The sequence below is a fragment of the Protopterus annectens genome, chromosome 15.part0 (genome assembly GCF_019279795.1).
Source record: "Protopterus annectens isolate FY-2018-M chromosome 15.part0, PAN1.0, whole genome shotgun sequence".
Classification (NCBI taxonomy): Eukaryota; Metazoa; Chordata; order Ceratodontiformes; family Protopteridae; genus Protopterus; species Protopterus annectens.
Window position 1 is genome coordinate 736,151,250 of NC_056749.1, and position 12,587 is coordinate 736,163,836.

At 35.8% G+C, this 12,587-nt stretch overlaps 1 protein-coding gene across 2 annotated transcripts in view; it reads right to left on the minus strand.

Moving 5' to 3' along the window:
• Nucleotides 1-12,587, minus strand: part of AFF2 (AF4/FMR2 family member 2) — a 3,001,139-nt gene that overhangs the window by 1,922,962 nt on the left and 1,065,590 nt on the right. The window lies entirely within an intron of this gene.

Here is a 12,587-nt window from a genome sequence, read left to right on the forward strand (position 1 = left end):
ACACACACACTAAGCAAACTTCTTCTGCATAACAAAAATAGACCAACATCACTAGAACCAATTTATTTTAGCACTTTCGTTGTCATATCCAAGAACTTCTTCAGAAATAAGCTTAATAATGTAACACTTTGAAACAAATACTAGTAACCAAAACAATAAAACAGAAAAGAACCAATAAAAGCAGTTGAACATTAACAAGATACTATGTGACTGCTAGACTATATCAGGACAATTAACACGAATATATAAAACATGACTATAGTGAAACCAGAGATTAACAGTGCCATCTCAAAGCACATTTATAATGCACTGGCTAGACATTCTAAATCATGCTACAATTTTGTAAAATTCCCTTTTTTGGTGCTTGAACAACTTGAATTATTTTTTGGAGACTATGTCACACTATCGAAGTGAAAGAACTTAGATGGCAGCTCCTATTGGGAGCGGACTCTGCATCTGGGTTAAATAACAGCTTAAATTTAGAATGTGCTTTGAGATGGTACTGTTAATCTTGGGTTTTACTACAGTCATGTTTTTTTACATTGTTCATGTTATTTGTCCTAGCAGTCATGTAGTATCCTGTTAATGTTCAACTGCTTTTATTGGTTCTTTTCTGTTTTATTGCTTTGGTTACTAGTATTTGTTTCACAGTGTTGCATTACTAAGCTCATTTCTGAAGAAGTTCCTGGATATGATTGAATGAAAGTGTTATAATAAATCGGTTCTAGTGATCTTGGTCTTTTTTCTTTTTATCACGAAGAAGTTTGTTTAGTATTTTCAGTATTTCTTCTCCAGTTATTTCTTCGTTTTTTGAAGTATATATATGTGGGTCTACTTTAAAACACATGAATAAATAACTCCCAAATGCTAAAGGTGGTCTGTCACAAAAACAGTCAATATTAGCAGAAAAAAGACAGAAAATCCACCCAAGGATGGCCAATCAACGAAATCCACAAGTGTTCCAATTAAAATGTAGTCCTTTAATACGAATAAAACTTCGACTTGAAAATAAAATGAAAAATAAAAATAAAAAAGCTCAAAACTGTCCCTTGAAGATATCCGATAAGTGCTTTCGACTGTTGTCTTCCTCAGATCATACGAACAAACAGGACAGTTTTGAGCTTTTTTATTTTTCATTTCATTTTCAAGTCAAAGTTTTATTCGTATTAAAGGACTACATTTTAATTGGAACACTTGTGGATTTCGTTGATTGGCCATCCTTGGGTGGATTTTCTGTCTTTTTTCTGCTAATACTTTAAAACACAGACACGCAAAACACAGATGACGAGAACACAGAGACCGGAAGATCGACAACTGAGATGACCGACAGTTTAAAAAGCACGAAACTTCACATGCCCAACAAACCACAATCCTGACAATCAACAAAACAAAACAAATACCTTTTCCGAAAAACACACACACAACACAAGCACAACAAAAAAACTTACAAACCTACACTAAACCTTACATACGCAACTACCTATGCACTAACCTTAACCCAAACCCTACCCTAAGGTCCGTCACTATCGCACACTCACCTAACCCACGCCCTAACCCTAACTTACTTAACCCACCCCTAACCCTAAAGTCTGTCACTATCACACACTTACCTTAAACATGTCGGTGTTCTCAGCATTAGGCTTTTAAACTGTCGGTCATCTCAGTTGTTGATCTTCCGGTCTCAGTGTTCTCATCCTCGGTGTTTTGCGTGTTGGTGTTTTAAAGTAGACCCATATATATATATATATATATATATATATATATATATATATATATATATATATATATATATATATATACACTGTATATGTAGATATATACAGTGATAGTACAGTCAAAGGTAGAGCAACTTGTATTAAATATTGTCAGCAACTGTCTCATAAGCCAAAGGTGCAATGAACTACATATGCCATTGCTGGTTTTTAGTTAGCTATAGCAATTGCATTATGTTACATGCAATGTTTATTTATTTCACTTTTGTTTACTAGGAAAAACTGATTCAATAAAAATACCCATTTTCAGTGAAGATCTGGGGAGAAAAGCTTCAAAAATAATAAAAAGAAGAGGTTATATACAATATGATAATAATGTATGTAGGATACATATGACAATAAAGTACATTCTGGGCATTGTGCATAACAGTGACATGTGAGATGTATTCTAAGGATGGAGAGGGCCTTGCTATGATTTATTGTGTTTTAAGGTGGAAAATTGCCTTTACACCTGAAAGTTACGGTGTCTGTCTGCAGGCGTAGTGGAAATATCAAGGATTTCATGCACTGCTGCAGAGCTCTGTAATCTGTACATCAGCTGGTGTCACATGTTTCAGTGTTGATGGGCAGGGCATCAAACAGATAGGCAGTGGGTAGCCTGCCTGTTTGATGCCCTGACCATCAACAACAGGCAGGCAGTGGGCAGCACTGATGGGGCTGTTATACAATGTGGCATAGCCACGTGGAATTGTTGACGACTGTTTTGAGTGCATACATGCGTCTTCAACATGAATCCAAGAGTTAGGCTCTGATTCAGTGATATTTGTCATGATGAACTTTAGAATATATTCAGTACTGTGCAGTACAGCACATGGCAGAATAAAAGCATGGGGCAAGGAAATTAAGAGACGGATTAGTTAGTAAAACAGTTATTGGAATTTGGTACCATTTAGTGCCTGCTCTCTCACTAAAACTCTGGATAATTACACCCTACTTTAATCTAGTAGGTTACAGCAGTATCAATTCCACCTGCACCAATGAAAGCTACTGCCTCTTGTGACATTTTAGGGTCTCAGAATATGCATATCATGGAATGTCTCAGCATGATGAACGCAACATGCACACTGTAAGGGAATAGAGCAGCTATGCATGTAAAGCATAATCGGTTAAATGTTTTGCAGCAGATACTGAGGAGATAGAGTTTAAAGTTATTTTCATAGTGCATTGGTAAGTACGCACTGATGTCATGGTATTATGTTATTTGGACCACAGAGAAAAGAAAGCACTAAGTGTATGAGCATCTGAGTATCCCTGCTAACAGTAATGGGGCTGCACTAATCTGAAAGATTTAATAAGGTCATAGTAATATATTTGTTGTATGACAATTGTATATAACATGCTAATTAAATCATAAATCAATGTGCTTTGTACCTAGAAAACAAATGAAATAGAAGAGCATGACATTTACACTTAAGAAAAGCTTGAGTCTGAACATACAGGTTTCACAAATGATGCTAAACCAGTGAGCTGTGGAACTAATGAATTCTTTCTTCACTACAACCATGATTAATATGAATCATAAACCCGGATATGAAAGAACAAATCAGCCTATTGAGTGGATTTTCCATTTGGTACCATTTATTTTGTGTAGAAGTTAAAAACATTGTGTGTATTACTTATATGTGCATTGCAGCACACTCTGTGATTTACATGTTATGTGCATACTGACTGTGCCAGAGTACATCTAAATAATCCTACCCTGGTGTGTGATTTACTGTGGAGCCGACAGGTAGGAGAAGTTTTATTTGAATTTATATTTTATTTGTTATCACTGCTTTTCACAGTTTGTAGGTAGGAAGGCAGAGCTTGTTAACACGATTTACTTTGACTCATATTTTGTTGTTTTACCTTTAATTTCACTGTTGGTTGTTAGAAAGGGATATGTTTTAGACAGGCAAGCTCTAACCACCCCAATGGGCCTAGACAGCTATAAATTCACACAGACTGCAGACAGAAAAATCCTGAGCATATCTAAACAATCCTACCTTGCTTTGTGATTTACTGTGGAGTTGACTTGTAAGACAAGTTTTATTTGAAATTATATTTTATTTCCACTGTTTGTGGGTAGGAAGGGATAGCTTGTTAACAAGATTTACTTTGATTCATATTTTGTTGTTTTACCTTTAATTTCACTGTTGGTTGTTAGAAAGAGGTAGGTTTTAGACAAACAAGCTGTAGTCATGCCAAGGGACCTAGACAAGTATAAATTTACAGACTGCAGACAGGAAAACCCAGAGCATATCTAAACAATCCTACTTTGGTTTGTGATTTATTGATCTTTACTTTTAAAATGAAGTGCAACTGTGAGCTTTTGTCTGGCTTGCGAAACCTGTACAGTCAGAACAACTTTACTGTACTTCCTTTAATATTTAGTTGTATATTGCTGGTGTGATTTTTGTCACAGAAGTTGATTTAAATTCTCTCTGAATTCTGTGGTTACTGATACTGATTATTCTTTTCTTCTGCAATATTTTATTTGTTTGAAGCTAAATATGGTTCCTTACATGAGTATGCAATTAATGATTTGCTAATGCGCAAATCTCTTGTACAGTGCCATAAATGCTATGCATATTTATAGGTAACACCTGATAACACTGGTGATCTGTGTTCCTCCTTCCAAAAATTGGATGATTTGCTTACCATTATTAGAAGTAAATCTAGACTTACTGATGATGATTGCACTTGTGCAGTTGGCACAGCTTGGAAAACTGTTGTTACATATATTGACTGGGCTGATGAAGTAAATAATGTTAGGCATAGAAGAAAGAGAACATATTTACGAAAGGATGCCTCTATTGTCTGTAAAGATCATTCAATCTCTATGAAACAAGACAATGCCCCGCACAACTTTGCAATTCTGGATGCATGTATTCAGCAGTCTGGGGATCCAGATTATTTAGAAGGAAATAAAAAAGAAAGAAAGACATTCACAACAACTAACAAGGAAGAAAAATAAACTGAATAATGTCTGTAAAGAGAATACATTCTAAAAAGGACACTGCTTTGTTATGTAGCCCACAGGTTACAGGGGATGATAATATTTTTCTATCAGGAAACCTTCAGTCTACAGAAAAAGGCATCATTTTTCCAAAAGAGAAGGTAAAAAAAGAGGCAAGTGGCAGGTGAAAAGGAAGAAATCAAAACTGAACATGGAAGGACTAAAGAACATTACTGTAAGAAAAAAGAGGAGAAAGACAGATGTTGACTACATGGCTCAAGCTGTGGATTTACAATGCCAGCTGGATGAGAACTTAATACACAATGAAAACAGTGGGATTAATAAGACTAATAGTGATGAAGATCTAGCCTTCGTAACAATTGATAGAGCAGAAATGAAGCTGAAGATTCTTCAGAGATGGTCAGCAAAGATATTCTTGTAATTGGAGATTCAATTATTAGAGGAAATGATACTTGTATTTGTAGAGAAGATAATGAACATCGAATAGTGTTATGCTTGCCAGGAGCAAAAATAGAAGATGTGAGACACACCTTGGAGTGCCTTAATGTAAGGAAGTATGGATCTGTTTTTATTTATGTTGGCACAAATGATGTCACCAACAAAGATTCTCTGACTGTTAGTCTGGAACTGACAGCCCTCCGAGATAGTATAGCTTGTACTGGTGTTAGGACGTATTTTTCACAAATCACCTATAGAATGGATAGATCACTGTGAATGAAAAGATTTTTTTGGGTAAATACCTACATGGAAAAAAATGTCCTATTTTAAAAAATGGAAATTGTAGAGCATCCAAGCCTAGTTTTGGGCACACATGAATTCAGACAGGTTGGTGTGCATTTGTCAAGATCAGGGAAGATAATTTTTGCAGCAGATATTTTGTAATATTTGACAAACATTAGGCAGGATTTTTGCTAGGTCAAAAATGTAACAGTTCACAGATATCAACATTTGATGCATCTCTGATGGTTGTTAATGCCAGGAGCATCAATAATAAAGTTTTTTATTGGAAAACTTGCTACGTTCCCACAAGATTGATGTTATTGTTTGTGAAACATGGTTAAAGAACAATGAATGGAAACCAGTTCTGTCAGGGTATAAATGTTTTTACAACAACAGACATTCTTACAAAAAATCAGGTGGAGGTGTTATGACAGGGAGATAGCTATGAGATCTGTGATTATTACATGTTTTATGAAAACACCATTACTATAGATTGTGTAACTGACAATAACGACAACCCAGGAATATTTAAAAATTGTTGGAATGCATAGACCACCAAAGTCAAGTGCAGATGATCTAGAGGAATTCAGACATTTCTTGCATGAACACAGGAGAGAAGAATAATATTAGCTGGAGATTTAAATTTACCAGAAGCAGACTGGAATAATATTGATTCAACAACATTAGTAAGGAAATTATTCACAACATACATTCAGGACCAACAATTGCTTCAGACAGAAAGCTGGAACATACTAGACATTGTTTGTGTGCCTAAAGAAATTACTGTTACTTCAAGTCAAGTTTTACCACCATTGATGTACAGTGATCATGGAGTTATAAAAGTTAATTTGTTGCTAAATAATTCTGCTGAACTGAAATCTAAACTAATGCACAGACGGATAATTACCGATTATATGGAAGCAATGCAGTCACTATGTAAAATTAACTGGAGTGAAGTGTTCAGCGGAAAAACTGCAGATGGAATGTGAAAAGTTTTGAGAGAGAAATTGAGTGGAAAAATACAAAAAAAAAAGTTTAACATCAGGATCTAGGCATAAAATAACAGGAGGACATAAGAACAAGATATCTGATTAAGGTGAGAGACAAAAATATAGGAAATAGAAGAGAGGCTGAACTACAACTTTAAAAACTGAAATAAACTAGCTGGATGGAAAAACAGATTAAGCACAGTGTGAGACAAGCTCAAGAAAAAAATGAAGAAAATTTATATAAAGATATTGAGCATAACAGGCAACCTTTTTATAGATACATAAGATGTGGAAGGAGTAAAGACACGCAAATTGATAAACTGTGTGCAGATTCTAAAATTTATTCTCACACACAACAGATTATAGATATATTTACAAAATCTTATGCAATTTGGCTACACAAAAGGGGTGGTAAGTTATCCTAGTGACATTCAGGTAACCCCAGATATTGGAACCAAATTAGACTATATTGAAAAAGAACTGCACAAACTGGATCCAAACATAATGCAGGGAGGAGAGAGAATTAGTAATAATGACTGAGAACACTTCAGCAAGAACTTACATTACCATTATATCTATTATTCACTAGGTCATATAAATAAGGGGAGATTCCTCAAGATTGGAGACATACACTTATTAAACCAGTCTTTAAGGAAAGGGGAGTAGGACAAACCCAGAGTCATATAGACCCTTAAGTCTACTTTCATGTTGTGGAAAATTAATGGAGAAGGTAATACTGGATAAGTTATTGTCAGAAATGGATAGGCTGGGACTTGAAAGCATATATCAGCATGCATATGTTGAAAACAGATATATTGCCACCTGTAACATGATGTTCTATAACAATATAATAACAGCTATGAATGAAACATTGTGCTGTGCTGTAATTTATATAGATTTAACTTCAGCATTTGACAGGGTCGTACAAAAAACACTGATCAATAAATTAGAACAACTAAGTATTGATGTAGTCTTGATAAGATGGATAGCTGCATGGCTTACAAATAGGATATGGCAAGTACCACATAGCATCTGGATGGGTGAAATCCTTGGTTACAGGCAGGGTGTCCCATCGAGTTCTGTCCTAGGGGCTCATATTACATTATTGAACTTCCAGAAGGTCGAACACCAGATGTTTGAACTTGGAAGATCGAAATGTAATAACATTGAAACATCAGAAGAGCAATTTTTCCCAGGGAACCACACACACAACACAAGCACACCAAAAACCTTATAAACCTACACTTTTTGTTGTGTCTTTTGGCTTTTCCCAGTTAGGGGTCGCCACAGCGGAACTCCGGTCCACTAACGATTGGCAGCAGATTTTTACGTGCCAAGTTGCCGGCCCTGACGCACAACCTTCAACTAAGGTACGCTGCCCATTCACGCATGTCTCCACACAGAAGACGTTCTAGCTGAGAATCGAACAGGACAACATCTTACTGTGAGGTGACAACACTACCTTATAAACCTACACTAAACCTTACATACACAACTACCTATGAACTAACCTGAACCCAAACCCTAACCCTAAAGTCCATGACTATCGCATACTTACCTTACCCGTGCCCTAACCCTAAAGTCCTTCACTATTGCACACTTACCTTACCCACACCCTAACCCTAAAGTCCGTCACTATTGCACACATACCTTATCCACACCCTAACCCAAACGTCTGTCACAATCGCACACTTACCTTAACCCGTTCCGTAACCTTCGCACCACAGTGGAGAAAATGTAGAAGCCGCAGAAACAACCAACCGGAGTCTTTCCCTGGAAAAGAATTTGAACTTCCACGGCTTCGACATTTTCACCTTTTGAACTTCCAGGTTCGAACTTCTGGTGTTCGACCTTCTGGAAGTTCGATTAGGTAATAGGAACCCGTCCTAGGCCCTTACTTGTTTAGATTGCATATTTCAGACATAACTTTTTCAACTGAGGTGTTCTACACTCTATATGCAGACAACCTGACATTGGGTAAACTGATTACGTGTCACAGATAAGGGATGTCTGCAAAATAATTTGAGTAAATTGACCATTTGGGCACATGAGAATAATATGCTGATAAATACATCAAAAACTAAGCATATGAGATATGGAAGACATAAACTGAAAGGTGAATATTTAATATAGGACACAGTGATTGAAACTGTAGATTCATTTAAGGACCTGGGTATATGGGTAGATCCAGCTATGAGTTTTACTACTCATGTCAACCAATTGGTTAATGGTAGTTATAAAGCTACATGTTGTATTAAAAGATTTATAAAGTCTAGGAAACTGGAAATGATGAAGTCATTATTAGTTGCAATAGTCTCAAACTTGAGTATGGAATAACAATATGATAACCCTATAAGAAAACAAGCATGAGTAAACTGGAAAGAGTACAGTTTAAAATATATCAAGGGCATCCATGAATGTGAAGATTTAAGTTATTATGAAAGACTAAAATATCTGAACTTGTACAGTGTCTCTTACAAACAGATATCTAAGAGGAGATCTTATTCAGGTATATAGGGCATTTAGAGACAACTGCCTCTAGGAATGTTTGGGTTATCAAAAAGTACTAGAGAATCATCAGATAACCTATGTAGAAGACTGTAGGAATGAGAAGTGCACTAATTGGTTCTCTGACAGAGTAGCTGATGCTTGGAACAGTCTACCAAATTACATTAAAGCAACACTAGTTTAGATATTTTTAAGAACAGCCTCGACACTTATTATGGGAACAAGTGTTTTGGTATATTAGCATGCCAGAAGGCCATTAATGCCCATGCTTGAAATATTTGTATGTATGTATGTAGACATAGCTGTAGACATCTTGAAATATCTGATTATCTAATGTGTGCTTATCCACAACATGTCTATTTGGATTGACTTGTCCATATTTTAAAGTGTGTATGTTTTATGTCTGAAATTTCTTAAGCAGAGAAATAAAATTAGTCTTTTTTTCACATGAAAATGAGGTTTCTGCTCATAAATCCACAATGGTAATATGCTTGTGGCTAATACACAAGGAACTTGGAAAATGTTATTTAACGGTGTTGAATCCAGATTTACAAACTACTAATCATTACAAAGAGCAGTAATTGCAGGTGATTTACATAATGCAGAAATAATTGCAATATTTCAAGGGTGCATAGCATGTATAACAGAATATTTGCAATATGTACATTTGTGCCTGAAAGGTGAAGTGGGATGGGATAAAAGTGCAAAGGGTTAGGGGAAAACTGAGGCATATTAAGTGAGGAACAGTAAGATTAAGTGGTCTTTGGAATATGTACTGCCAAGTTATACAAAGAGGTATAATACTACACAACGGCAATAAAGATAATAACAATATCAACAACTCTTAGACTGAAGTCATTTATATCACAACTTGTTCTTGTTATTATATGGAGCAATATAAATACCTGTCTGGGGTAAGCTGGGAGCTTTAGTTTGGTAAAATAGCTTGCTCATAATAATTCCATATGCATGTATAGCACAAAGAAATCAAACCTTGAACTACAGAGGGATTCTGTTTTCTTCATAGTCCTAATTCTCTGTGGAATGCTACCAGGCACTAATATTTAGGGATATAGATCAGCAAGTCAAAAGTGATGAAGTCAAATGTACAAAATGCCAAACTCATATCTTTTATGGTACAAAAGCTGCATATTTTCTTATGCAGGAAGCCTATACCACCAGCATTATTGGAACAAACTCCAAGATTGTTTCTTCTCAGGGACATAATGGTAAGAATTCTCCACATTTTCCCCAGTGCACTACTGGCAAGTTCCAAATTTCACACTGCTGGCCCCTTTCTAGTGAAAAACTCTTGATTTACTAACCTACGTCTGATTTTTTTATGTATCATGGCTATGGAAGCATATGGCAGAGATGAAATTTCATCTACCTCACACACATTCAGTTAGGTACTTATGTCAATTAGCAGGAAGTCATACCATAGGTGGAGAATGCTGCTATCTTAATAATAGAATGTGGCATTCCTACATATGTTTCAGTTTTTAAATGTGTAAATTACTGTAGCATTACTGCACTGTGGCAGCAGCTGCATAATTAACATTTCTTGTACTATACAAGAGACACAAAGTTGTGCCTATAATTTTAATGGCTACAACACCATTCCTACTTTATATGTTGTGTGGGATTGTCGTGCCATTTAGGAGTCCATAATGCTTCTTCAAGCATCCTTTCATTGAGAATCAGTGACTATAAAATAAACTGTCCAACACACAACAAACTGACAGCCACATAAATGCTCAGTAAATATATATTCGATGCTACACTTTTTTAGGGGAGCTGTGCTTCTTGCTTTCCTCAACTGGGGATGTTGTCAGCACATCTCTGCTTACATTAATTCAGACAATAACCTTGGAATACAAAACAAAGCTTGCTTAAAGTACAATTTATGTTTCCTGTTTTAATGCAACCTATTTGACCTTACATGGAGTATATCAGGCTACCCATGCTATCTTTGAGAAAGTAGTACTTAATTGTTTGAATCAAAATGTGCACATTCTTTACAGCGGGATTGATTCACTGGGTCTTGACCAGTCAAGGTCCTGCTGCTTAGCTCTCTAAGTGAGGCCACATGAAATCTGACAATGCCTTATTTAGGAATATTTTACACAACTCTCCCATCATGTGACCCATTACATTTAAGGTTGCTGGCACTGGAAAAGGGATACAACAAGGTGTTTGTAGGCCTTTCATCATTGCCTCCCCTTGGGTCTCTGGAACTTTTGATGAAGGCCAGATTGTTGAGACAACTGCATGGAAAGTTGTGACTGAAATGGCAGATGGCATGAAATGTGATATGCCTAGATGAGTTTCTGAAAGTGAAGGATGGGGAGCACCTGCAAAAAGCCTGAAGCTAGCAGGGTCTTACTATGTTAGAAAAGCAACTTAATCTCAGCATGCTCTATAAAAAAAATAAATATTTCACTACAGTACCCGTAAAGGAAGTCTAAGAACACAGTCTGGTAAGAATTACTGGAAAAATATTATTAATGCAATGACATAAAACTCTGGAAAGAAAGCAGTAATTCTGAGTACAGGTAATCACATGAATGATAAGAAATTCATGTAACATTATGTCATCTTTTGGAGATAAAGAGGACACAACAGCAAACAAAAAGCTTAAGAATAAATAAATAAATAAAAAAACAAAAAAAAAACAAACATGTCTGTGTATCTACATCTTCAGACTATTTAGGCTGTGAGCAAAATAAACATGATTTATTGCTCCAGGGAGGTTAATATTGAGCACAGCTTCCAAACTAGATAAAAAACAAATTTCTAAAGTTTCTGTTCATAGCTGTTCTTAAAGCAGGCATCATGTAACATTACTGCATATTATGAACAGGAGAACATTAGGACAGGGTTACTTTTTTATTTTTCTTGGGCTTTCATGAAGAAAGCTGAACCCAAAATAGAGGGAAGATTTGAAATACTAACCCCCTCATAACCATTGATCCTCAGAGTTTTGATCCTGACCCGTGATTTTTACTTGTGGGCTCCACACAAAATTTTATAACACAGCAGCTATTATCCATGGCTTTATCATACTATCACATCTGATAAAAGACTGAAATTTAAAATCCTAAAACTACAGTCTTTAATTTTATAGCATGCTGACATGATGTATCAAGAAACAAAGGATTCTGTATTCTTAATCTCTTGACTAACAGTTTACCTTACCTTTCTTCCTCCATCTGCTGTCAAATGGCACAAAGTAGTTTCCTCCATGCACTCATTGTAAATATGTCCAGAGTGGCTCCATGCTCTATTTGTATCACCTGTACTGCCATTTTTATCTTATCAAATTTTGATGTTAAAAATAACTTGTTTTATAACTTGTTTAATTAGTATGTTTGTAACCTGTTTTAAATGGCATTTGTTTATTATCTTAGAAGCTGTTGCATATCTTGCCATTTGGTCTGCTATGTTTTACACAGTTACTGTAATCATTGCCCTATGGGCCCAGGCGGTGGCTGAAAAGAGTCTAGAGGACCAGCCCACTTACATGGTTATCAGATGGAATAATATAATAAATGAAAGAACAAATAACTAAAAACGTGTGATCATTTATAGAGAGGTTGTATGTGCGGGTTTTGCCCTGAATATTTGTGTGTGATTTTA